At 39.7% G+C, this 25,593-nt stretch overlaps 1 protein-coding gene across 17 annotated transcripts in view; it reads left to right on the top strand.

Moving 5' to 3' along the window:
- MBNL1 (muscleblind like splicing regulator 1) overlaps positions 1–25,593 on the top strand; it is a 249,606-nt gene that overhangs the window by 112,661 nt on the left and 111,352 nt on the right. Inside the window, exon 1 of one of the 17 annotated variants that reach the window (XM_089509037.1) lies at positions 3,569–3,606. The exons of the other annotated variants lie outside the window; for them this stretch is intronic. The gene's annotated coding sequence lies outside the window, so the exon portion shown is untranslated. Of the gene's footprint in view, positions 1–3,568; positions 3,607–25,593 lie in introns of those variants that run through there. 17 annotated transcript variants of the gene reach the window in all.

Genomic DNA, 25,593 nt, shown 5'->3' with positions numbered 1-25,593 from the left:
TTTATTTTCTTCCCTGTAAATACTCAGTCAGGCCCTTAATTTGTGCTTCAAATACAATGAACTACCTTCCTACTTCTGTCTCACAAAACATTCTTGCAGAACTGACTAAGCTTCCTGTTATTCCACTCGTCAGTTTTTCCCCAATATTCTTTTCATGTAGCACTGAATTTGTTTGCCAGCAGCTTTCTTCAGAATTTCCCTGTTCTTTTCCTCTTGCAAAGTCCTTTCGTCAGTTAATTTTTATTAGTAGCAGACTCTGTGTCCACCCATGTGTGATTTAGACAAAGTAATTTCTCTGTGTTTTCAGCTGAAGCAATTTTCCTATAAATCCATTCTGCCAAAAGAATATTGAGGAATACTCAAACGTCCAGTCCCCTGTAGAGATTATTAAACTTTGAAACTTAATACCGCATATATATCATTTTCACAGTAGTTTATATACTCTTTCTATTTGTGTATCATACAAAGTGGCTCCAGTGGGGAAACAGGTTATAAAATCAGAGTTGCTGAAAACCTGCCTTGAAAGTTTCTTCATAACATTGAATCTCTCAGACTTACTAGGGTTGAGATATATATTGCAGACACAAAAAGGGCGAACACTAATTGTATGGGTTGGCAGTAACACAACTGCAGTGTGAAGCTTCAGTTGCAGCCTTTTCCATCTAAAGGCTTTTATGTTTTGTGTCAATAAAATCATTCACAGCAGTCATCCAAGTCTGACAACATTGTTCTGACTGTCTGCAAACTGTGGCTAGTAAATCAGGATATATAAACAAACAGGGGTGTCACTTATAAATGCCGGGCCACCGAAGCACCACAAAGCAGCCCCCCATGTGGTTGGGCAGTTGGCTTCACGGCGGCTTCCTGTCAGCTTGGGGATGTGCATCATCTAAACCAGCAGTTTCCAACCTTTGTTGGGCCACGACCCCCATTGGAGACGAAAGTCCCGCCCGTGACCCCTCTGATAGGTTGGGAGGCCAGGAAGGGGTGGGACTTCCGGCCACCTACAAGCCCCAGCAGGCTTTGTGGCCAGAAGCCCTGCCCCTTCCCAGCCTCCCAACCAATTAGGGAGGCCACCAGGGGAGAAGGGGCGGGACTTCCGGCCGCAAAGGCTTCTGGGGCTTGCAGTCCCGTCCCCCCCTTCTCTCCGTGGTTGTCTGGCAGCCGCGGGGAGAAGAGGAGGAGACAGCCCCCCTTTCCTTCCTCCCCGCCGCTGTCTGGCAGCCGCGGGAAGGAAGGGAAGGAGCAGGAGGACACCCCCTTTCTTTCCTCCCCATGGGTGCATGCAGCCGTGGGAAGGAGCAGGAGGACCCCCCTTTCCTTCCTCCCCATGGGTGCATGCAGCCACGGGAAGGAAGGGAAGGAGCAGGAGGACCCCCCTTTCCTTCCTCCCCGTGGGTGCATGCAGCCGCAGGAAGGAAGGGAATGAGCAGGAGGACCCCCCTTTCCTTCCCTCCCCACAGGTGCGTGCAGCCGCGGGAAGGAAGGGAAGGAGCAGGAGGGCGGCCCCGCCCCATCCCCTTCTCCTTGTGAGTGCCTGTGCCAGGGCCAGCCCTTGCAGGGAGAAGGGAAAGAGGAGGGAGCCCCGCCCCCTCCCCTTTTCCTTGCGCGGTGCCTGCGCTAGCGCCGGCATCCATGGAGAAAAGGGGAGGGGGAGGCAGGGGGGATTCCCGACCTGGTGACACCCAGGTTGGGAACCCCTGATCTAAACTATATGCTCCCAAGCTGCCGGGAAGCCACCACAAAAGGAGCTGTCTGTTTCACCCCTTTGTTAATGCTAACCAGCATTTGAAGTGGGGACTGCAAACCCTCATTAAATGAGAAGGCAAGACTAATGCGTGCCATGAATAGGTTTTGTGTATATTTAATGCTAATCTGTGTTTAAAACTAACAAAAGAATGTTGTCAGACATTTGTGTCCAATAATGTGCAAAGAAGATAATGATCCTAAGGCTGTTTCCAGGTTTGAAATCTATAGTTTGCAGGAAGCCACCACCCTGTAGTTCTAGTGATTTTATTAATGGGTTTTGATAGTATGGAAGTGTGTACATATACTGAATTACAGTGGGCTCTCCCCTTATGCGGGGATCCGTTCTGGATCCCTCAGTATAAAGGGAAATCAGTGTATGCTGAAGCCCCATAGGATGTAATAGGGCTCGCGCCGAAGGTGCATGTCAATGCAGTGGTGCACGCATGCCAAGGGCATGCGCCCCATTAGTTCTTACGGGGCACGCGATGGGCTCTTCCAGCACGGCTTTCAGTGTATGCTGAAAGCTGCATATGCCGTGCCCATGTAAAATGCAGGCTCACTGTATTTGCAAGACTGGAAAGGAAAGGTTTGAATGTAAAAGCAGCCATGTTATTTGTTACTGTGCTCACAGATCTTTGGTTCTTTATCAAGAACCATCTGTATAAGGGTTGGGCTAGTAGATGTGGTATTCCCCTCCCCAGTCTCCTGCATAGCATATTCTCTTAATTTAATACAGAAAAGGGGTCCTCTATGGATTTTAAATGCAAGACGAAACCCATGTTCTTTATTGTATTGCTACGCCTGGATATACATTATACAGTTGAGTTCCTCTCAATAAAATTATTGCTTCCCCACGTTTGTTTGTTTCTTTCTTTCTTTCCTCCTCCTTCTTCTTCTTTTTTGCATTGCTGGATCTTAGCATACATGAAGATGTCAATTCATCATTTCCCAAAGTGAATTAAAAATGGTTACTTGAGTTCTCCAGAAAATTGTACAAAATTCATGGATTACTTCTGTTCTGGGATGATCTGCATTTGAGTGAGAACATGATAAGTGTAAAAAGAAGAAAATATTGCCTTGCTGGATCAGCCCATAATATCTATCTGGGTTTGGATCCAGGTCTCCCTGTGGATACCAAAATCCATGGATGCTGAAGTCCCATTAAATACAATGGCATAATAAAATGGCAAAATCACAGCTTGATTTTTGGAATTTATATTAGAAATATATTTTCAAGCTACGTATGGTTGAATTCACGGATAAAGAATCTATGCCAACTGTACTTGAATCTTAATGGTTTATGGCAAGGATCCATAGTGTGCTGCATCCCATCACTTCCCCCGAACTCGTAATCTCCCCTACTTCCTTGAGCTCCATGTGGACCATGAAAATTTAGGGAATCCCTAAATAGGAGAACAGAAGAGCCTTGAGACAATGTCCACCCCTTTGAAAAATTGGGTACTACTATAAGGCCCCCCCCCAACTTTTTTTGCCTTTTGGGAGCATTTGGCCAGATTTGTGCAACAAAACTTATTTCTGTCCCTTCTGATTCATCCCTCCCTCCCTCCCTCCGTGTGTGTGTGTGTGTGTGTGTGTGTGTGTGTGAGAGAGAGAGAGAGAGATGGGGAGAAGTAATGTTTTTGCTCAAATGTTTTTTGGGGGGAACCCCCAAAGTCTTGAAATGTGAAAAATTCTCAAAAATGTGCAAAATTCTTATAATCTTTTACAGTTGCATGCAGTGGAAGATTTGAAATAATTCTTTTTGTCTATTAGAAGAAAATAAGAAAATGTATATCTCTACCTTTGAGCAGAGACAAAGAGGAAGAAAGTCAAGCTTGACTAGAGCTGCATACTAGTGTATGTACATCTCAGCCTATATTTCTTCTTTTTATGTTAACCATTGATTGCACATGAGTGGCCCATTTACTCATAATGTGTATTTCTGCTCAGATAAGCCCTAGCTAACCATCTAGTTTGGCAGCAGTGTCAGAGTATCATGTAACGCCAGCGTAAACAAGCTATTTTTTGCATGCTAAGGATGACCATGCAGAAATGACTCATGGCTCTGCTTTGATAGTTATGACTTACGTAGGCAGACATTCCCAAGTTTTAAAAATAATCTAGACTTTAAAATCACACTATGCTGAGTAGTGTGTATGCATTACAAGATAAGGTTCGCTATCCTTTGACTTGTTTATATCTTGCTAGTTATAGTAAGATATTTAGTATGGATATTTAACATTTTAAAATTATGCAGTTTTTGAGCTGATTGATACAAGTGCAGTTGCATGTGTGGCTGGGTTCTGTTAAACTGGCAACAATGTCAGCATTACATTCTTTTAATTATATAAACAATGTATTAAATATGTTGCGTATTGTGCAAAACAGGGATAGACTCAAAGGTCTAGAAACATTTTTGCACCAGTGGAAGGAGTTCTTCCATAGAAGAGGAACCTTTGGATCTATCATATAATTGTCCTTTAACAAGATGCTGTTGTTGCTATTGTCTTTTCCAACTTATGATGACTCTGAGATGACCCAATCATGGTTTTTTTTTTGGGGGGGGGGGTTGGCAAGATTTGTTCAGAGGAGGTTTGCCATTGCTTTCCTCTGAGGTTGTGAGAGTGTCTCTCAGCCCAAGGTCTCCCAGTGGGTTTCATGACTGAGCTGAGAATCAAACCTTAGTCTCCAGACTTCTAGTCCAACACTCAAATCACTGCACCATGCTGGCTCTATTTAATAATGTATACAATATATAAACTATATATCCAATAATAATAATAATGGTGGTGGAGTTAGAAAAAGGAAAATGTAGGCCTACCATTCCTTTCAGTAATTCTCTGAAATAATAAAGTAGGTCACAAGATATGGGGGAGTATGTACCAATATTAAACAGTTGTAACCACTGCTCATTACCTCCTTACTGAAACAGCTCCACTGGATGCTAATCCATTTCTGGGCAGAATTCAGTGTGCTGGTTATAACCTTTACAGTCCTATACAACTTGGGCCCAGACTATCTGAATTACCCTATCTCCCTATATGAGCCTGTTTGATTTCTAAGATCTGCTGGGAAAGGCTTGTTCTTGGTCTCACCTCACCAGGTATGACTGATGAGGACATGAAAGGAAGCCTTCTAGATGGCTGCTCTCAAGGTGTGGAACCTCTTTCCTTGGGGAATCCATTTGTTTCTCTGCCTGCTGTCATTTCACTGACAAATAGTAAAAACGCAAGCTATGCCTGTATACTGTATAGAAAAGAATGTGTATTTGCTTTGTCATTGCCTAAGAGGAGGAAGTGTGCTTTATGCAAATGTGTATTATTTTCTTTTTCTGTTACACTGTTACCATAACTCAACTGTTTCATACTCTCCAACTGTTTGGCAGACACAGTCCTGATTAATCCTCTGTCGGCCCACTTTTCAGCTGCTTTTAAAATATCCCAGTTGCTGTCTCCTCAAATCCCCCACCCCCTTTACCTTCAGCTTAGTTCATTTCATACAGAATTTAAAATGCAAAAGTAGTTTGCACTCAACTCAGCAGAAGAGAAGAGGGGCAGAATCTTGTTTTTCCCTATGGATTCAGGCAAAAGCAAACTGCTGCACCTTCTCTTAGCTCGTCTGTTCTTCAAGTTTATTTTTATTTTATTTTTTGCCATATGGCATGTTGTATGGCCACATCTGTCCTGGTTTTCATCTGTAAAATATTGGAGAGTATGCAGTTCTGTTCAAGAATAATGCACACCATATAATATATAATGTGAATAGTGTGCATTGAAGTCTTAATCAAGTGAGATTATAAATAGTAATTAGCAAATAGCCCACTTGTAAATGAGAAATCACTGCCAGATATAATAGTCAAGAGGGGGAGCGAGAAGAGAGAGACATACTTTCTCCCTCAAGAGAAAAAAATGTGTTTAGTTCAGCAGTAGTAGCAATTTGTTTTAGAGCTTTCCATCTGCTAGTAAAAACCGTATGTTATTGCAGTCTGGGTTAAGTGGAACATCCTCTCACTCCCCCAAGACAGAGGTAGAACAAAATGAGAAATGCTGGTTTTCCTATGGAGAGGGGTGTAACATCCCAACTGTGGGCTGGTCTGCCACTTTCTATGTAGGCATGAACAAAACAGCCTCTGAAGGCACCTAGAAGGTGAAACAGCCCTGCCTCAAGATCAGTCTTTGTTCCTACCTTCTCTCTGTAGGAACACGTTTTCCTTTGCTCCACTCTGGTGCCATTCTCAACATACTTTTTTCTTCTCTTTCTCTCCTTAAAAACCCCAACACTTTCCCTTTAAGCTTCTCCTCCCTGTCTCTTAACTACATTTAAAAATAGAACATCTCTTTGGCATGTTTCTTCTCAGTGATGAAGTGTAGGCCTGTTACAGACAGCCAAAATAAAGCTGCTTCGAGTCACAGTGGAGGTATGGTGTTTCAATGATGCATGCGTCCTAAGAGTCCAGAAGTCGCACCAAAGCCACGCTCCAGCCCTAAGGACTGGAGCGTGGCTTTGGTGTGGCTTCTGGACTCTTAAGGACGCATGCATCATTGAAACACCATACCTCCACTGTGACTCGAAGCAGCTTTATTTTGGCTGTCTGTAACAGGCCATAGTTTTTAGATAGGGAGCATTTTTGTAGCTCATGGGATAGAAAGGATAATGGCATGTGAATAGGGCCTGCCATTATAATCCTTGGGATGTCCAACATGTTCTGTGGTCCTACTCCCAGGAAGGTGTGCTTAAGGTTCCAGTCTTACAATGCAATCCTATATATATCTACTCAGAGCTAAGAGTAGGAAGGGGTTAGTAGCAAAGAGGATCTTCTGTTAAACATGACTCAACAGTGTGGTGCAGCAGCTAAAAAAGCCAATGTAATTCTAGACTGCATCAAATAGTGTTTAGATTGAGGGAAGCAATAGTATCACTCTGTTCTGCTTTGGTCAGGACTCACCTGGAATTCTGTGTCCAGTTTAGGAAACACCTGTTCAGAAAGGACGTTGAGAAGCTGCAGTGTGTCCAGAGGAGGGTTACCAAAATGGTGTAAGGTCTGGAAACCACGAGGAGAGATTTAGGGGGGTGTCATATTGAGAGTGCAGCAAGCTTGTTTCCTGCTGCTCCAGGGACTAGGACAAGGAACAACAGATGTAAAGTACAGGAAAAGAGATTCTACTTAAACTTTAAGAAGAACTTGCTAACATAAGAGCTGTTTGGCAGTGGATCACACTCCTCGGAGTGTGGTGGGGTCTCCATCTTTGGCTAGATGGCCATTTGTCAGGGGTGCTTTGATTGTGTGTGTATTCCTACATGGCAAGGGGTTGGATTAGATAGCCCTGGAGATATCTTCCAAATCTATGATTCTATGACTGACCAAGCAAATATTGTAGGGTTTGTTTTTTTTTTGAAACTCAGCACAATCCTGCAAAGCCTGTGAACTGAATTTATTAGTGGGATGAGTGTGTATTCCAAGGAGAATGATTGCTAACTTCAGCTCTTCAGAAAACAAAAAACATTGTTTGTTTATTCAGTAAATGCATACCTACTAGATAACTAAAAACTGCTCTAGCTACTTAAAAGTGCTACCTTTTATAATTCTATGTAGTTCTTTGCCTTAAGGATGTAAGGCGTTGTTGGTCTCATGCTGGTTCATGAAAACAAAAAATGGCATAGCTTTTCTTCTTGCCTGAGGTGTTTTCTGCTCTTCTGGTGAGAAAGCTGAACTAGCAAGAAAGATTTTTGTGCATGTTTTGCAGTTGCACCACTCTTGGTGTTCTGGGAGAGTTTTTCTCTTCTGTCTGAGAAAGTGACAATAAGCATTTTGATTTTTGACAAAGGTTCTGTAATTTGAACATAAATACAAAAAAAGACTGTCTTTCCCCTTCTAAAGAAAAACATACACACTGATATAACAGCACAGATGGGCTAGCTGACTGATAAGAAATATTTGATTGATTAAAATGAGTTGAAAAACACTGACAAAAAGAAGCGATGAAAAAGATTTATTTTTATACAAGTTCAAGTTTATTCTGAATTACCCAGTCTTTTGTGTGCAGCCATAAAAACAACCCAATATAATATTCAAACATATTTAAGATAAAATACCTGAATTGATAATAAAAACATGCAAATTAGGTTTGAGACTATATTTTGTCACCAGACAGCTTAAAAGTTTCTCTATTCGACAGGCCTCATATTGCCCTTTGACTTGAGTCACATGTCTGTTCAGTAGGACACACAATAGTCAGTTCCTTCTAATGAAAATGTCGGTAATAGGAACACTAAGAGGGTCAAGGTATTGAGTTCTTAAATCTAAATGCCAAAACATTTCAGAAGGGGGAAAAATGACATAAATCTTTGATCTTTATACAGCCTTGTGGACACTATCTGTCTGTGCTGAGTGTGACATCATATTGCCCTTTGACTTCCATTTGATGCAAAGTATTCAGTCTGCACTTATTTAAAAGGTTCTTAAGGTCACACAGGCAAGTACAGCCTAAATAAGGGAGCAGTTTTCCAGGCTAAATAGTAAAGTTCTTCTATAAAATAACACAGTGGCAGTTAAACGCTAGTGCAGCCCTTTCCTGGGGATCAATGTCTGCTAAATGCCTTCCAACTTCTAATTGGGCACTGTTATAACTTGTTGCACCCAGACAACTCACTGAGAATCCTAAATTAGATACAATACCATACAGTTATACAATAACTAAAGAACTATTATAGTTCGGTGCAGTTGTGCAAGGTGCAAATAAATTATTCTAAGTGAATCATGAATTTACTAGCCCCAAATAACAGATAAGGTCTCAGCCACATGCAAGCAAGGGATCATTCACACATTGTTTTATAGATAGATAGATAGATAGATAGATAGATAGATAGATAGATAGATAGAGATAGATAGAGATAGTGTGACTATGCAGATAATCTCACTTTCACATTCTGGGTTTGTTATTAACACTATGGAACTGCATCTATGCAATCTCTGTGATTTTGGTTGCTCACACATGTCAGCACTCAAATAAAGATGGAAATGATGATATGAATGTATTTTAAGTATGTTCAAGGCATTCAGAAGTACATATCCTTGTTTATCCCGGGTCTATTTGCATCGGTTATTCACTCAGCTGACAATCCAAATCTTTTAGAAAAACTCAGTGGGGGGGGGGGGGGACTGACATCAATTATCCCAGGTTAGTGGGTTTTTTGGCAGCCCACCCTACTTAATCAGATGCATATGAAATATATGTGAACAACAAAGATTCAACTCAGATTCTACCTGGATTATTTTCACCATCTGAATAATCCTTAAGAAGAAAGACTGGGCCAGTTGTTTTTTTTTTTTTTCCTGTTGTTGTTCTTAACAGGCTAATGAATTATATCCGTAAACCAAATGACTACAGAGAATCTTTTAAGATGGTATTGTGTGATGCATTCACATGCATCCCAAACAGTTTACATTTGTCCTGTCAATGAGGCACTGGATTCCTATGCCCCTCTCTCTTTTTTTCATACTGAAGCAGATTGACAAGATCTCTTTGTAAACCTGACTTGTCATGATAGCCTTTTTTGACTATGAGAAATTCCTCACATTCCTACTTTGGCTGCTTATTTGTGGGAGTGTTTATCTTCACCACTGTAAAGTACCATTGCTTTTAGTCTGCAACTAAACCTTTTCCATTGAAATAAATGAACAGTCATTGCTAGTTTTATTCAGAGGTAGGACCTCATTATAAGTAAGGGTGCTCCCAAGTAAATCTGCTTAGAATTCTATCGGTTATATTTAATGTTCCCTCAGATATTAGATCTGACTATGTGGACACATGCTTTGAGTACATCCAATTTAGATTACTTTAATGCATCTTATATTGGAAACTTCACAGATCCAAAATACTATCACCAACATGCTAACCAGAGCTGTTTACAGGGAACATATAACTCCCTTGTTGAAACAGCTTCACTATCTACTAGTTTGTTTCTAGGCACAGTTGACAGGGCTGGTTATATACTTCTTGGTGGCTGCTCCCAGGTTGTGAAATTCCCTCCTCCAGGAAGCTAGGGTGGCACCCTCTCTGCTCTTCCTTTGTCAGTAGGTGGCCAGCATGGGGTAGTGATTTAAGTGTTGGACTAAGACTCTGGATACCAGGGTTCAATTCTGAGCTCAGGCATAAATCCCACTGGCTGACCTTGGGCAAGTCACATGCTCTCAATCTCAGGGGAAGGCAATGGCAAACTTCCTCAGAGGAAATCTTGCCAAGAAAACCCCAGGATAGATTTGCCTTAGGGTCGCCTTAAGTCGGAAATGACTTGAAGGCACATAACAACAACAACAACAAATTCCTTTTTATTCAAATAGGCCTTTGATGATTTGGGTTGGTCATGCAAAATGGTTTTTAATTAAATATGTGTGTTGTGGATTTATCTTTATTATTATGTCTCTTAAGTGATGTTATGGTGTTTTAAATTACGATTTTACTTGATTTAATTTAATTTCTTGTGTCATCAGGTTTTTAGTTGTATCTTGCTTGAAATTATATCTTGCTTGGAGTATGGTGGAGTCTTCTTCTTTGGTGGTTTTTAAACAGGCTGAGAGTGCTTTGAATGTATATTCTTGCATGTGGTGCTTGGGGTCTCTTCCAACTCTATGATTCTAACCTTGTTGTAAGCTACTTTAAGTCACTTGTTGGGGGAAAGGATGGCTGCATCTGCACTGCAGAAGTAATCCAATTTGACAGTATTTTAACTGGCATGGCTCAATGTTGTGGAATCCTGGATTTATAATTTGTTGTGGCACTGGAGCTCTCTGACAGAGAAGGCTATATATCCCACAAAACTACAATTTCCAGAATTCCATAGCATTAGATTCAGAATAGAGTCTACCTGGATTATTTCTGCAGTATGGATGCAGCCGATATAAATTAAATAAATACATATTCAGATTAAGCTTCTAAGATGCAGTGAGCATTTTCTAATACCTGTTGGTTTTAGTAACAGAAATATGAATATGTGCTTTCCTGTCTTACTTAGATCAGCAAGATTGGGATGTAAAAGGAGAAAACCCAATGTTGCATCATGCCCCTATGATTTCAAAGGGGTGGGGGAAGACAAAATGCTAATCTATACACTTTATTTATCACACCTGAACACTTAGGGGATCTGCACATAATAACAATTGCATATTAATTGCTGTATCAACCAGCCTACCTTCAAAAAAGAAGCAGCAGTAGAATGAACTTACTTCAAGACTGTAGCGTAGCTGTACCAGCAGCATGTTCATTGCACAATTGTTTTGTGGGCCTTTATGCCTTCAACATGTGGCCACAAAATCTGAATTATAAATCTTGTGTCATTTTTACTAGGTGAATGGAAATGGCTTTAATGAACTAAACATGCTACCATAAATGATAAATATGTTTTTGGTACTGTTGAAAAATGCAGACCATAAAGATGTTTTACACCATGTTCATTGTAATAACATAATGTCCATACCTACGCATCTATGAATGTTATTTACTTAGCTTTGCCTACAGACACAGGAGCAAAAACTTCCTTCAGCACTGATGCCTGTTAGTCCCCTGATGTTCTGTTTCCTACTTAGCTGTTGCTTTCAATTTACTTTGGCAATATAGTGTGTGTGACTTATGGTTAGGTAGCAACCTTAAGTTGTTATTGAAGCAATATGTTTTCAGGACAGAAAATTGGCTTTATGGTACAATTCCTAACAGATGTGCATTTTAAGACATCTGGGTGGAGTTTGCTTTACTAAAATAAAATAAATAACTAGGGCCACAGTCCAAAGAATAGTTGAAAGAGCCTTTAGCATGCTTTTAACTCTGTGTAGGTCTGTGGCAGTATGGTATCTGCAGTGCTCTTTGGCGTTATAGCATTAATGCTATAATTCCTCTAAGCATTACAAGATACAATATTCTCATTATCCTATTCAGTCAAAGGCAGAAAGCATATTAGAAAAATAACACCAAGATCTAGAGGTTATGGAAATAACTAGACAAAGATAGCCAGTCCTCTGTAGTAGTTAACCCATTGCCCTAGTATTGGGGTATATGTTTCATTCCTCACAGAGCCATAAAATGTAATGGGTTACCTTGAACCAGTCACTTTCTGAGGATAAATGGGAAAGCAAGAAAGCCTGATGTGCTCCTTTGAGAAGGTTAAGATAGAGATTTGATGAATAAATAAATAAATAATAAAGCTGTTCCTTACAAATCAAATGGCTCCTGTGGACCTAGTGATACCTTTATTTTTGTTGTGTGCCTTCAAGATATTTTTGACTTATGGTGACCCTAAGGCAAACCTACCATGGGGGTTCTTGGCAAGATTTGATATCTTACTTTCTTATTATTTTCTGCAATTCCATAAAATATTCTGCAAAGCGTTATAGGGAACAACTGTTGAAAAACATAAGCCCACAACCTTAATAAACACAGAATTAATTGCACAGTTCTTATATCGCAGCTTAATTAAATTAATGAAACTGGGTATAGGGGAATTAAAATATGCTCTTGATTTTTTCATGTTGTCTGTAATATTGTAGTCAGTATTCAGGCTGAATATCATATTAAAGTCAATTTAAGTACATTTAAGTTTCATGTATACATAAATATAAATGTAATTATCAAACATGGGTGGTGGAATTTATTTGATAACCATAATGGGCAGAATTTAGTTTATAATACAAACAAAATATAAAAATAAAATATAAACAGAAAAGCAGTAGTTTTAATCTATTTTAGGAACCTTTTTGTTGAAAGAAGTCCACTGAAGCCCACCACTTCCCCTGGGTGTGTGGCCCTCTGCTGCTTGCCCAATTGGTACCATGGATATTGACTATCCTGTTGTAAAATTAAACAAATGTGTTCATTTGGACTCATTTAAGTTGTTTTTCTTTGTTCTTGTGTCATTTGTAAAACTCCTATTCTAAAACCACTTTAATTTCCAAGATCTGTACAATTTTTTATAAAAGAAGAGAGAGTTAAATATGTAATAGTCCCATTCTGTAACTTCAGGGATGTGACATTTTAATTGACTTTACAGACTGAAACTGATGATTGGAGCTGATCCAGCATTGGAACTAAAGTTTCTTGAAAACTGGATTAACCCTGACTCAGATCTCGCTTCAGAAATATACTCATTTGGACAGTGGTACTCAAATTTTTTACCCGTAGGACACACCTTTACATCTACATGCAGACGTTGTGTCCCCCCCCCTACATAGTATATGTATAAAAATATTTTGTTTATTTAGTGTGCATCTTTTCATTTTCACATTCATGTATAATCATATTTTATTATTTTATAAAGAAATAACAAATTAGATCAGTTTAAGTAAATTCAATATTTAACTCAGCAAAGGTGTACATTTTATACATTAAAAAGGTGTGGGAAGAGTAGGCGGGATTAGAGCATCCATGTTTCTTGCCCCTTTTGAGAAACGCTTGCATTTTCCTGGGGGTCCTGCTCCACTGTTTGAGAACCACTGCATTAGGGCTTGCTTGCTTACTTAATTACGGTACCTGTAAACTCAACCCATCATATGACACTGAATGAAAAGAATATACATCCATGTTATTTTTGTTGATGTGTGCCTTCAAGTTGTTTCTGACTTATGACAACCCCAAGGCAAAAGTTGTGATGTGAGAATGTATGACTTGTCCAGTGGGTTTCCTTGGCAGAATTAGCATTTGAATCCTGGTCTCCAGAGTCCTAGTCTGGCGCTCAAACCACTGTGCCACACTGGCTCATGTTACATGGCAGTTATAAGGAATGCTGAACTTGTGACTGAACATTAGAAAATATACTATATAAATGTGAATTATTGTTGTTGTCATTGTTTTCCTGTGTCTTGTCAGCACTCTGAGTATTTAATCCTGGTGGAGATATCGTGTTGCTTTTCTTGCATCATCAATCATTGCCTGGGGAAGCAGCCAGGTTGAAGAATGACGGGTTTTTGAATCATATTTAATAGGAACGATGGCACATGCATTCTTTCTAAATTTTGCTGCAGGGTATTTTGAATAATTCTCTTAGCTGATATGAAGAGAGGTATTATGAGTTTCCAGGCACCTTCAGTTTCCAAGGGTGCATTTGGGATTTGTTGTTGTTGTTGAATCAAACCATGTGCAACTATATCTAATTGTTTGATAATTGTTGGTATGTTGGAAGTAAAAATAGAAAATATAATTCAAATTTAAACATTTGCAGATGACCCAAACGGTTTAATACATGTAATGGAGATGTGTAGATATTTGGTGGCAGTTCCCAGCTTGTGATTGATCACCCTGTCAGCCATTATGGCAGGAATAAGTTCTCTTGATAGAAGTCTGTGCACCGCAGGTAGAAAGTGGATGTTTTAATGAGCAGAGGGCAGATTGAAACAGGGGACAAGCTGGCAGTGTGGGGCTCCAGGGAAACAAGCAGGTGCCACTTTTGACAATGGATTTGTAATAGCAGTAAGGACTAGGAACACAGCAGGCTGCCTTAATGGTGTTTATTTGTTGTTGTTGGCTACTTTGTGCCTTTTATTTTGGTGGAGAAAAGCAGTGTATAAATTTTATTCTTTCTTTTTTAAAAAATCCAAACATCCCAATTTATTTGTTCACTTCAGGACAATTGTTTGTCTGTTTATGTTTTTAAATATTTGTATTCTGTCCTCTTTCAAAAGATTTCAGGACAGGTGTGAAATAAAAATCTGGACAAGACTGGGTAAAGCCAGCAAATCAACCTCCATAATGCTGTGAAGGAGCATGCTGTGGGGGAGTATATCCTAGAATATAACTCACTGTTTCTCAGTGTTTCCCAAATTTTGGCCTGTTGGGTGTTTTGGACTTCAACTTCCAGAAGCTCTAGCAATTTGGCCAACAATCAGGAATTCTGGGAGCTGAAGTCCAAAACATCTGGAAAACCAAAGTTTGAGAAACACTGGACCTACAACCTTAACTCTCTTAAAGAGTTAAAGAGGGGAGAGATGAAATAGAGAGAAGATTACTGAACACATCTTTTAAACCATGAGTACATTGGGAAAGAAATGGCTTTGGTGAAACTCATTGCATGATGATGCCATTGACCTATCGTTGCCCTGTCCCCCACTGTTCCCTTTTCATTTACATGGGAAACCTGTGAATGACCTGGAAATTGTGCAAGTCTGCAGGTGTGAATGTTGCTCCTGGGGCCATTGCACAATTGCTAGACACATGGTCCTAGTATCCGCCAGTCTGTTCTGAAGCGCCCTAACCTTTTAAAAATTTCTCTAATTATTTTCTTTCTTTCTCTGAAATTACATGGAACAAAGGGGAATAACAACAACAACAAAAGCCCTAAAGGCATTTTAGCGAAATCCCATCCCATTTAGGGCTTTAAACAACAACAACAAAAGCCCTAAAGGGGTAGAGCATTAACCATGGAGTTGGGTTAAGGGAGAGTTCAGGAAAAGAGTGCAATGGGGGCAGAAGCCCCAGTTGCACAATTTCAAAATGTATGGTGATGGCTGCCTAGAAATGGTAAGTTTCCACTTTTTATTAAAACTGTGACTGCAAGAACAGAGCTGCATTCAGTAACGTCCAAAGCAAGGGCTGGTGATGGAAAAGGATAAAATCCGAAGAGGGTTTGAGAAGCAGGGAATGTGGATAAACTGCAGGGAGGTCATCTTCAACTTATTTGTTATGTAATAAATTTTAGCTTGATCCATTGAACACACAGCCACTTGTCCATTATAGAGGACCTTGAGGCCCAAGTACCAGTGATAGAGAGGGATCTTGTGTGTATGAGAGAAAGGCAAGTGACAGTAGAAATGGATTGTTTAAAATTAATTTAAGCAATATTTTGAAAAGATATACTAGACCCTATGACAATTTTCAGCTGAGTTAAAAAAGTTTAAAATCTTTGAATCATATAAAGCCAGTGTTGATGTCAACCTTGTCTTCAAAAATGAGGTCATTTCACAAGCAGGGCCCCATGATAGGTAAGACATTCTGCCACATCCTTCTACAGTGTATTACTCCTGATGTAGCATACTCCAGTTCTCAGGCAGGCATACATACTGATGAGTTGCTCTTTCAGTTAGCGAAATCCCAGCCCATTTAGGGCTTTAAATGTCATATTAATGTCATCATGAAACTAGGTCCTTGTAATGTTATTGTGAGAGTCTATACCCAAAGCAGCAGTACTCAAACTGTATCCTCCTCTACATTTACATGTAGACATTGTGCCCCACCACCATTCAACATAATATATGAATAAAAATATTTTGTTTATTTAGTTTGCATATTTTCACTTGCACATTCATATATATATTCATATTTTAACATTTTATAAGGAAATAACATTGTTCAAATTAGAACAGTTTTATTTAAGTAAATTTAATATTTAACTTAACATATGTGTAAATTTTACACATAAAAATATTTGGGAAGAGGAGGGGAGGGTTAGGGCCTCCAAGTCTCATAGCCTCTTTGAGCAACTCTTGCAAACCCTTTGGGGCTCCCACACTACAGTTTGAGAAAGACTGCCCAAAAGGCACCAGATTCCTAATAAACAGCTGGCCCAGCCCTGGTTAGCAGTTGGATAGGAATCTGCCAATGAATACCAGGTGCTGTCACTATACAGTCATCCCTCCATTTTTGCAGACTTGGAATCCATGTCCCTCATTCATTTGCAGGTGGCAAACAGAGGGGAACAAAATGGGGCATGCACCCATGGGCGTGTGCCACCATTCAAGCCAACAGGGCTTCAGTATCCGCAGTTTTCCATTTTTATGGGAGTGTGGGGTCTGGAACTGATCCCCCATGAAAACGGAGAGGCGACTATATTTCAGAGGAAAAAACTGGCAAAACCACCTATGAGTATTCTAAGAAAACACTATTAAAAAATCCATGGGGCCACTTTTATAAACCTGGTCTGCTTTCTGAGATGTGTGGAGTCAACTCGTCACTCCAAGTCTATGAAAGCTTATGCTATAACTTATTTTGCTCAGTTAGTCTCAAAGGTGCTACAGTTTCTTTTGCATACTGATGTTCCAGACTAACATCGCTGTGTCTCTGAATTCTACTAAAATGGAGGGTGGGTTAGAATTGCATAAGCAGAGGATTACGGAACTGCATGTGCAGAGCATTGCACTGTACCCACAGGATGTAGGATCTTGGCCCTTCTGTGTTAAAATTATGCACTCTTCCACAGAGGTCCCTTCCCAAATGGAGGAGGAATTCACAGAAATAACAGCTGCTACTACTACTACTGTTACTATCCCAATGAGAGCTATGCAGTTGTATGTCCTCTGGCTTCCATCTCACCCCCACCATCTGGCCATTCTTTGTTGAAATGGTACAAAGCAGTTCCTCTTGATAATGCTTTAGCATGGTGGCAGATTGAACAGTCAGCACTATTAGTACAAGACAGGAGTCAGTGCTGAAAGCAAACAGAGCAGCAGAGAGTGCCAATTAATGTGCCTGTCTTATATTTACAGCACCATGTCAGGATGAAAATAATAACAATAGTATACATATGTGGAGCAATTTCAAACCAGCCAGTAACTTAAACCCTTGCCAGATCAAAGTCATAGCATTAGACTGTGCAACCTGGGGCTGGCACTGTGGTTATACAGCCGTTAAAAGTTATTATTTTAGCCATTCCCTGTTGATGCATGTTAAATGGTATATATTTCCCCCTCTCTGTGAGAGTCTGCCTTTGCACAAAGAGAACTGTTGATCCTTCCTGCTGAGAAATGCCATCTGCATCAAGCAATGTTGTAGTCTAACTGTTTGGATGAGAGAGGATTTTTGTGAATTATAAGGGAGAATGTAATGTATTTTGCTGTGAATTTTTTAAAGAAACTCACACAGTGCTCTGGCATGTGCTTTAGAGCTGATTTTGGCAAACTCTTTCTGAGCTGAATTCACTTTTTTCAAGCAGTTTGTTTTAAAAATAGAATATCATCTGTGTTTGTGTGTGTGGCCTTCATTTGCAATTACAGGTCATAAGCAATAAACACCATTGATCTCTGTTCCTCTTAAACAAATTCAGATGACCAAATAAGCACACAGACATCAGTTAGTCTGCTATATTTCTAAAATATATGAACATTTCTTGTGGGTTTAATACAGGGGTGGGGAACTGCATGGGGCCAGGAGCCATTTCCCCCTCCGGAACCTCCCATGGGCCACCATCCACAAGCCCAAATACACCCATTTCCCCCTATTCTGCCTCTCCAAATGACACTGTCACCATTTTCAGATGGAGCGTGTCTTATTGTAAAATGTTATCAAAGTTTGAGTCCAAAAGGAACCAAGTAGCTTAATTCTGATATAGACAGCACTGAGTAAGTCAGACCAAGAGTTTTGACTTAATAAGGCAATTTCCTGTGATCCATTTATTCAGTGCTTGGTTAGAACATCATGAAATAAGTCTGAGAAAAGGGTACAAGAAATGGGGTTGGAGAGATGAAGATCAGTGTTGCTGTTTTGCTGCTGCTGTTGTTATTCATTCATATAATTTTATCTATGTTCAAGGAGCTTTCCAAACAGCTACAAAATAAAACATTTAATAACTATTCAATAATATAAAATACTAAAATATAATATTAAAATACCATACTCCCCTGACATAATGCAAAATAAAACAAAATAGGCAGTGCAAATAATTGAATACAGTAAAGATATAAAGCATTATATAAAAACTGTTGTTACCAGGGCCTTGGACCAATGGCGATATGTCCGTTAGTAATTGAAATTTTAGGACAAAAATAGGGCAGACAACTTAGAGCAGTCTGCTCCTAGGTAACATCTCCATATAAAAATAGATAGCTTTGGTATGTATGTTCTGTTTATACATACATGGTGTATGTGGCATGGCAGAGCAGGCATTGTCTGATGTTAGTGGTAATTATTACAATAAATAATGAAAAAAATAATCCATTGATTTCCCAGAGGCCAACTGGTGAGAGCTTTTGTCAGGATTGTACAGTTGGACCTTCCCTTATGCGGGGATCCATTCCAGACCCCACCATGTAACGGAAAAAATGCATAAAGTCAAGCCCCATTAGAAGTAATGGGGTTTGTTCCCGCGGTGCATGCCCAGCACCCCATTACTTCTTCCAGGGCATGGGAAAAATCTTTCCAGCACGGCTTCCAGCATATGCTGGAAGCCGCATTTGGCGCGCCTGCGTATGACACAGGCACACACTGTATTCCAGGACAGATGCTGTTTGATGGCCTTTGAATACACCACATTGATATATCAAAGCTAAACTTTTACTACATGCTTAACATCATGGGCAGTGCCAGGTCAGTATTTAATGTTCTGTTAGAGCTAGTAGGAGAGAACCTCTCAGTATTCTGTTGCCATATAGTACTTTATTTCTTACATCTCTGAATACACTGAACTGAAACTGTTTAATGCCCAGCAGTTTTAACAGTTGGTAGCTGCCAGGTCATAATGACAGGGATTTGCATTACTTTGTGAGGTAGATGTTGTGTTTGTGATCTCAGTTGGATCTTGAAGATCTTTTTTTGTGGTCAATGTTTTTGTATAGTGTCTTTTTTGAAGGGTAATTGTGGGCCAGTATATATCCCTTATTGGGCTGTTCATATTAATAATATCATCCTCACTAGACTGAAACGCCAAGATTTCTCCCACTTTTAGTCCCCCAAAAGGAGATTTTTCTAGGATCTGAAACCACAAATCACACTTGAAAGACTACTATATTGAGGATAATATGAACTATGTGGACTGCAGCCCACTTCATCAAATGCATGAAGTGTTATCCAGAATTCCAGGTGTATTACATAACCTATGGCTGAGGCTAGTGTTGTAGAGGGTGAGGTCAGAGGGAAATTAAATGCATAAGGTACTGGCCATACACCATAAGACAGTTGAACATAATCCAAGGGAAGAAATATTGAAAGGTGATAGAGAATGAAGAGCTTGTCTCTCTGCTACCACATCCCTCGAAGGAAATTGCCTGTGTTGGAAATTTACCTATTACATTAAACATTCAACTTTTGGTTCAAGTATGTATAGATCATAAAGTCTGATAGCTCCGCATGTGTATCAGCTGCTGTTTTTATATGGGACTAGAAGCAAATTGGCTGTAGTGTAACAACATTTGTATTTTACTTACACATGTAGCAATTTAGATGGAAGATATCACAGTATACCAATATTCTGCTAGTGAATTTACATTATATTGTCCACATAAATTGCTGCTTATATAGGTAATACTGAAATTCTGGCAAACTGCAACCAATGCAACTTTTTGGTGGCTATAAACAAACAAGCTTCATTTATATACCGCTTCATACTGCCTAAGCAGTGTCTAAGTGGTTTACAACTGTAAGCTAATTTGCCCCCAACAGTCTGGGTATTCATTTTAGCGACCTCGGAAGGATGCAAGCCTGAGTCGAGCTTGAGCCCTTTTGCTGGTCTTGAACTCACAACCTTATGGTTTTGAGTGAGTGGCTGCAGTACAGGCATTTAACCACTGCACCACCAGGGCTCCCTATACATATGCATATGTGAAAAAAACTTCATACGTAAAAATACTTCACACAAGAGTGCTATAGTGTGTTAAGCTGACACAACTGATCTCTGTTTTTTGTAGATGTAGAATGATGAGCAACTAAATGGGGTCAAGGGGCCAATTCCCCTTCCCAAACAGCCCCCTCACAGGCTACATCCCTTACCCATGGACTCTAATACTTCTGGGTTTTTTTCCCTGCAGCCCCTCTCAAAATAACTACAGGAAGAGATGAAACTTCACTTCCTTGTCAGACCAAAATATAACACATTCTCTCACCTTACAAACATTGAATTAAGCCACTAGAAAAAAGAGTAGAAAAGCATTTGTTAAATTTTGAAAACATTAATTTATGACTCACTCTTTTTGGCAAAAGGGAGTAATTGGGGTTTTTTATGTGTTATCATTTTTTAAAAAGTGTTTATTATAGGCTTTGGGCACCATAGATCCCAGAAGGCCTACAGTTGAGTTCTCCCCCTCTCCTCTCCCCTTCCCTTTTTAGTTGTTATTACAACTTCTTACAGACATTCTAGATTAACGTAAATTTTTCAACAAGAACAACGAAAAAATATCTGCTGAAGTCATGTTTTGTTCAGCATATTTTGAGCACTGGAGTTCAAAACACAGATGATTACATAGAATTATTTCAAAAGCTGCCTTCAAATCACTCTTTTAACAAAACTATAAAGACAGCCAAACACAGCTGTGGGTTTTGTTACAGCATAGAAAATTGGTTATTGAAACAACATACAGTTAGCAGGATGCACACTGTAAAGAAGGGGGATCAATTTTGTGTTATTTAACAAATTATGTTAAAAATATTTGACATATTAAAGTAGCTTTTTCTGAATAATACTTGATAGTCTGCTTGCTCTACCAATTAATCTGCATCAACAGTGCATTTTGCTAGTATAATTATATCAGAATGTTTTTGTTTGTTGGCAGTGTAGCTTTTTCCAGAATTGAATATATTTTAAGTTTTAAAAGTTTCCTTTGAATGAGACATCTTAAGAGTTCAAAGGACAGTTTATTTGGAAGTTGTGAATGTGGTTACAGTGACTGATGTTATCAATAGCCACTGTAGAATTCAGCTATTCAGCTATAATATCTCCTCAGACAGATATTCTAAAATTTGCCTTAGTTTTGGATTAATTCTGTGGCCATAAATTACCAGCTTGAATGGTGCATGTGTGCAGATCCTTCTTCAATAGTTCATGTACATCTCATGTTATCTAGGCAGACATTATGAGTGTGTCAGCTTCCTATTGCCAGCTGTCGGGTGCTTAGTATTACAGAACTTTGACAAAAGGTTTTGGTTCATGATTTCCTTCATGCACACATATTCATTCATGTATATGTAAGTGGTTTTTGTGGCACAATAATAGAATGTTACGTGGAATAGCTCCATTGTTGTGCTTTCTCAGTGAATGCAAGAAATGTTTTATATGTCCCAGTGCTTCAGACAGTATCTTAGAAAATGGAATTAAGTATTTAGAATGGTTCCAGGTAGAGGCAAATATCTGGGAGGCTCATGTGGCCAGCCATGCCAAGTGTGGGAGAAGAGAGAAGAAGGGGGGAAGGAAGCGGTGGTTGGCTGGTGGAGAAATGAGATTTCTGGACCGTGGGTCCAATCCATCAACCACCTTCCTTCCAAGGCCCCAGTTAAAATTTGTCTGTATCCAGCCACTGTCCCTTGATTGTCTTCCTTTCAAAGTTGAAATGGAAAACCTGGGGGAGAGGGGCAGGCTGGTCTTGTATTGTCCATGGCTCTGCCTTCATGTGGCATCATGGTTCATCCACAGATACTTCTGGGCTCTTCCCACTGGAGGCCATCAAAGCCAGTTTCCTCCCTCACAGTGCTGTGCACTGCAGTATTCAGGACTTCCTTAGAGGGGTTACAGTTAGGGATGGATGAATCTGTCTATTTCATTTTCTGTGAGATAAGCACCAGTTTGATGTGGAAATGTGTACACGTTATTGTACATAATTTCTCCTAATATAGTCACCTCTCCTAACATGTGGATCTGGGATCCATTCCCATGATTACTGGCAGAGAGGTGACCTCCTATGAGGCTTGAATATGTGAGAGCCTCCATTTGTGCAGGGAGGTTTGGAATGGATCCCCCGCAAAAACGGAGGGCCAACTGTATATACAAAGTTATACTATTTTCGTTGTGCAACAGCAAGATCTCTTTCCTGGTCAATCATTTTCAACACAAACTCATCAGAGTATTTATAGAGTTGGGATTTTTGTTTGTTCATTTGCAGTGTTCATCACTTTACATTTTCTTATACTGTCATTTTAATATCTCTTCTCATAGTCTGATGAGAACCTTCTAGAGCTCTTTGCTGGCCTGTTTTCTTTTAACCACTTCAAATAGTTTTGTGCCATCAGTCAATCTAGCCTCATAACTGTTCAGCCTTCATTTCAGAATGTTTATGAGCAAGTTTTTAAAAGCACAAGTGCCCAATAAGTAATCTCTGGGGAGGTGAGAGAACTGTCATTTATTCATACTCTTCCTTTCCTTTAACAGCGAGAGGTTAAATGACCACTAAGTTTTCTCAAGAGTTTTTGATGAGGAGCTTTGTCCAAAGACTTATGAAAGTTCAACTAAACAGTGTCTTCAAGAACTTAATTAAGTGTACAACTCTTATGGAATCCCAGGACTGGTAATTCAGTGTCATACTTAAAATTATCTGCCAGTGAGCCTGTGACAGCTTGTTCAGAACAACATCATGACAGTTAAGGTGGTATCAGAATTGTATAATTTGCAAACAAACTGGAAACTCTCCAAGTTTGCACATTAGAAGTTTTTGGTATTTAAGTAGAGTACAACACAAATTAAGATGTGATACTGAAACACTGCAAGCCCCAATGTTTGTACAGATTGGAACTACATTATCAGCTCAGAAAAGAGCTTTGTGTAATGGGCAGTTAATTACTTTTTGTAATAGCTATCTATCTTAGAAGTAAGAAAATTGTAGTGCTCCAGGTATTGTGCGCCTCTAGTGCCCATCAGCACCAACCAGTATGGCCAGTGATGTGGTATGGTGTGTGCTGTTATCCCAAGAAAAGCAGGAGTGCTATATGCCTTTCATCACTGAATTATCAAGCATTTGGGTCTGCTTTCACTGAAGTTCTGAAAAGACCAGGTTGGAAAGCTGATCTCTGTTTCTCTGTCCACACAAACATACCCAATTAGTTTTATAGTGTTCCAGTTACCTTTCACTGATTTAAAAAAAAGAGAGAGAAAAAGTTACCGATTTAAAGTGATTTAAAGATTGTGCATTAAAGGCATATTAATGGCCTGTGGCTAAATGCAATTACAATGATTTGGCTTGTGAACTGAATGCAACAGCAACAACAGTAACAATAACAACCTGAATAGAAACAGCTGGCTATTGGGCCATTAAATGAGTTGAGTAATTTATAGCTAAACTGTAGACAGTGGGTAGAATTGTTGGTAAAATAGGGCTGAGCACCACCTGCAACCAGCATGAGCCATCACAGTGTGTCTTTGTTCACTCTCTAGGCTGACCCGTATAAAGCAGAAATGATAAGTGAGTCACCATCTTTTTACTTGATCGTGATGCTTAGTCACTGTTTTTTTACTATTAAAATGTTAGTTATTGCATCCTAAATTCATATTGATATAGATTAGTAGTACAGATAACTACCAAATGATTTTATTGCCTCTTGGGTGTGTGTGTGTTTTTTTAAAAAATGCCAAAGGGAGCATTCTGAATAATTCAACCATAATTTTATTAATGTTTAAACAAGCAGCTGTTGTTATCAAAATATTCAACAATCTGTGAGGTAGTTGGAAAATTGTAACTCAGATCAAATTCTGTGAAATAACACTGTAATATCCCCTCCCAAGTCAAGACAATATTTTGTTGTTAACTCCCCTCAAGTCAATCTGGACCCATGGCAACCCAGCTGATGCGACATCTCCAAGACCCTCTGTTCTCCACTGCTCTGCTCAACCCCTGTAAACTCATACGCGTGATCTCTTAAGAAAGATCAAGGAAGAAAGTGCAAAGGCAAGCCTGTTGTTGAACATAAAACAAAACAAAAATAATGACCACAGAGAACCTACACAAATTTGAATTAGACAACAAAGGAATAGAAATAATAATAATAATAATAATAATAATAATAATAATAATAATAATTTATTTATTTATTTATTTATTTATTTATTTATTGCCCGCCCAATCACAAGGAATCCAGGCGGGTTACAACAATAAAAATAAAGAGAATAAAATAAAATACAAAAAATAAATAAAATACAATAAAATTAAAGAGAGCGAAGTGAGTACATTCACAGTTAGGCCTGATGGAAATTGGGCCTCTCTTTTTCATTCCCTCCCAAGTCTGATGATGACGTCATGAAGGGAGGGCTCTTCTTCTTGAGGCAAGGATTTTATTTTAATTAATTTTAATTTAATTCTTCTCATTAAATTTAAGAGAAGAATTGGTGGACAGAGTGATGTAAGTCACAGTAAATGGGGAGTGGAACTAGGTAGGGAAGGCCTGCCAGAAGAGATCCATCTTAAGAGCCTTCTTAAAGGCTGTAAGAGTAGAAATGTCGCGGATCTCCTTCGGCAGGTCATTCCATAGCTTTGGAGCTGCAGTGGAAAAGGCCCTCTGGGTGACTGAAGTTAGCCTAGATTTTATTGGCTGAAGTAGATTTTTCCCTGAGGACCTTAGAGTGCGGGACGGACAGTATGGAAGTAGGCGATCTCTTAAGTATTCTGGACACAAGCCATGTAGGGCTTCGAAGGTAATCCCCAACACCTTGTACCTTGCCCGGAAACTAATTGGCAGCCAGTGAAGGGATTTCAAAACCGGTGTTATGTGATCGGTATGACGAGTACCTGTAATTAACCTTGCTGCCATATTTTGTACAAGTTGAAGTTTCTGAACTTGGCACAAGGGTAGCCCCATGTAGAGTCATTACAGAAGTCCAATCGAGAGGTGACCAGCGCATGTACTACTGTTTCAAGGTCTCCCAGTTCCAGGAAGGGGCGCAGCTGGCGTATCAGCTGAAGCTGATAACAAGTGCTCCTGACTGTCGCATCTACCTGAGCTGTCAGGTCAAGCGACGAGTCAAGGAGCACCCCCAAGATGCGGACAGAGTCTTTCAGGGGAAGTGTGACCCCATCCAGAACTGGCTGACATAATTCCATACCTGGGCTTGGGTTTCCTATAACAAGTACCTCCGTCTTACCTGGATTCAGCTTGAGTCGGTTTTCCCTCATCCAGTCCATTACCGCCCCAAGACAGGCATTCAGAGGAGAGATGCCATCCATAGTCACTGCATCAGTTTGAG

Source organism: Sceloporus occidentalis, unplaced genomic scaffold (assembly GCF_023333645.1).
Source record: "Sceloporus occidentalis isolate IW3139 unplaced genomic scaffold, rSceOcc1.0.p SCAF_2, whole genome shotgun sequence".
Classification (NCBI taxonomy): domain Eukaryota; kingdom Metazoa; phylum Chordata; class Lepidosauria; order Squamata; family Phrynosomatidae; genus Sceloporus; species Sceloporus occidentalis.
Note: the sequence above shows the minus strand (reverse complement) of the source record. Positions and strands in the feature narration are given on the sequence as shown.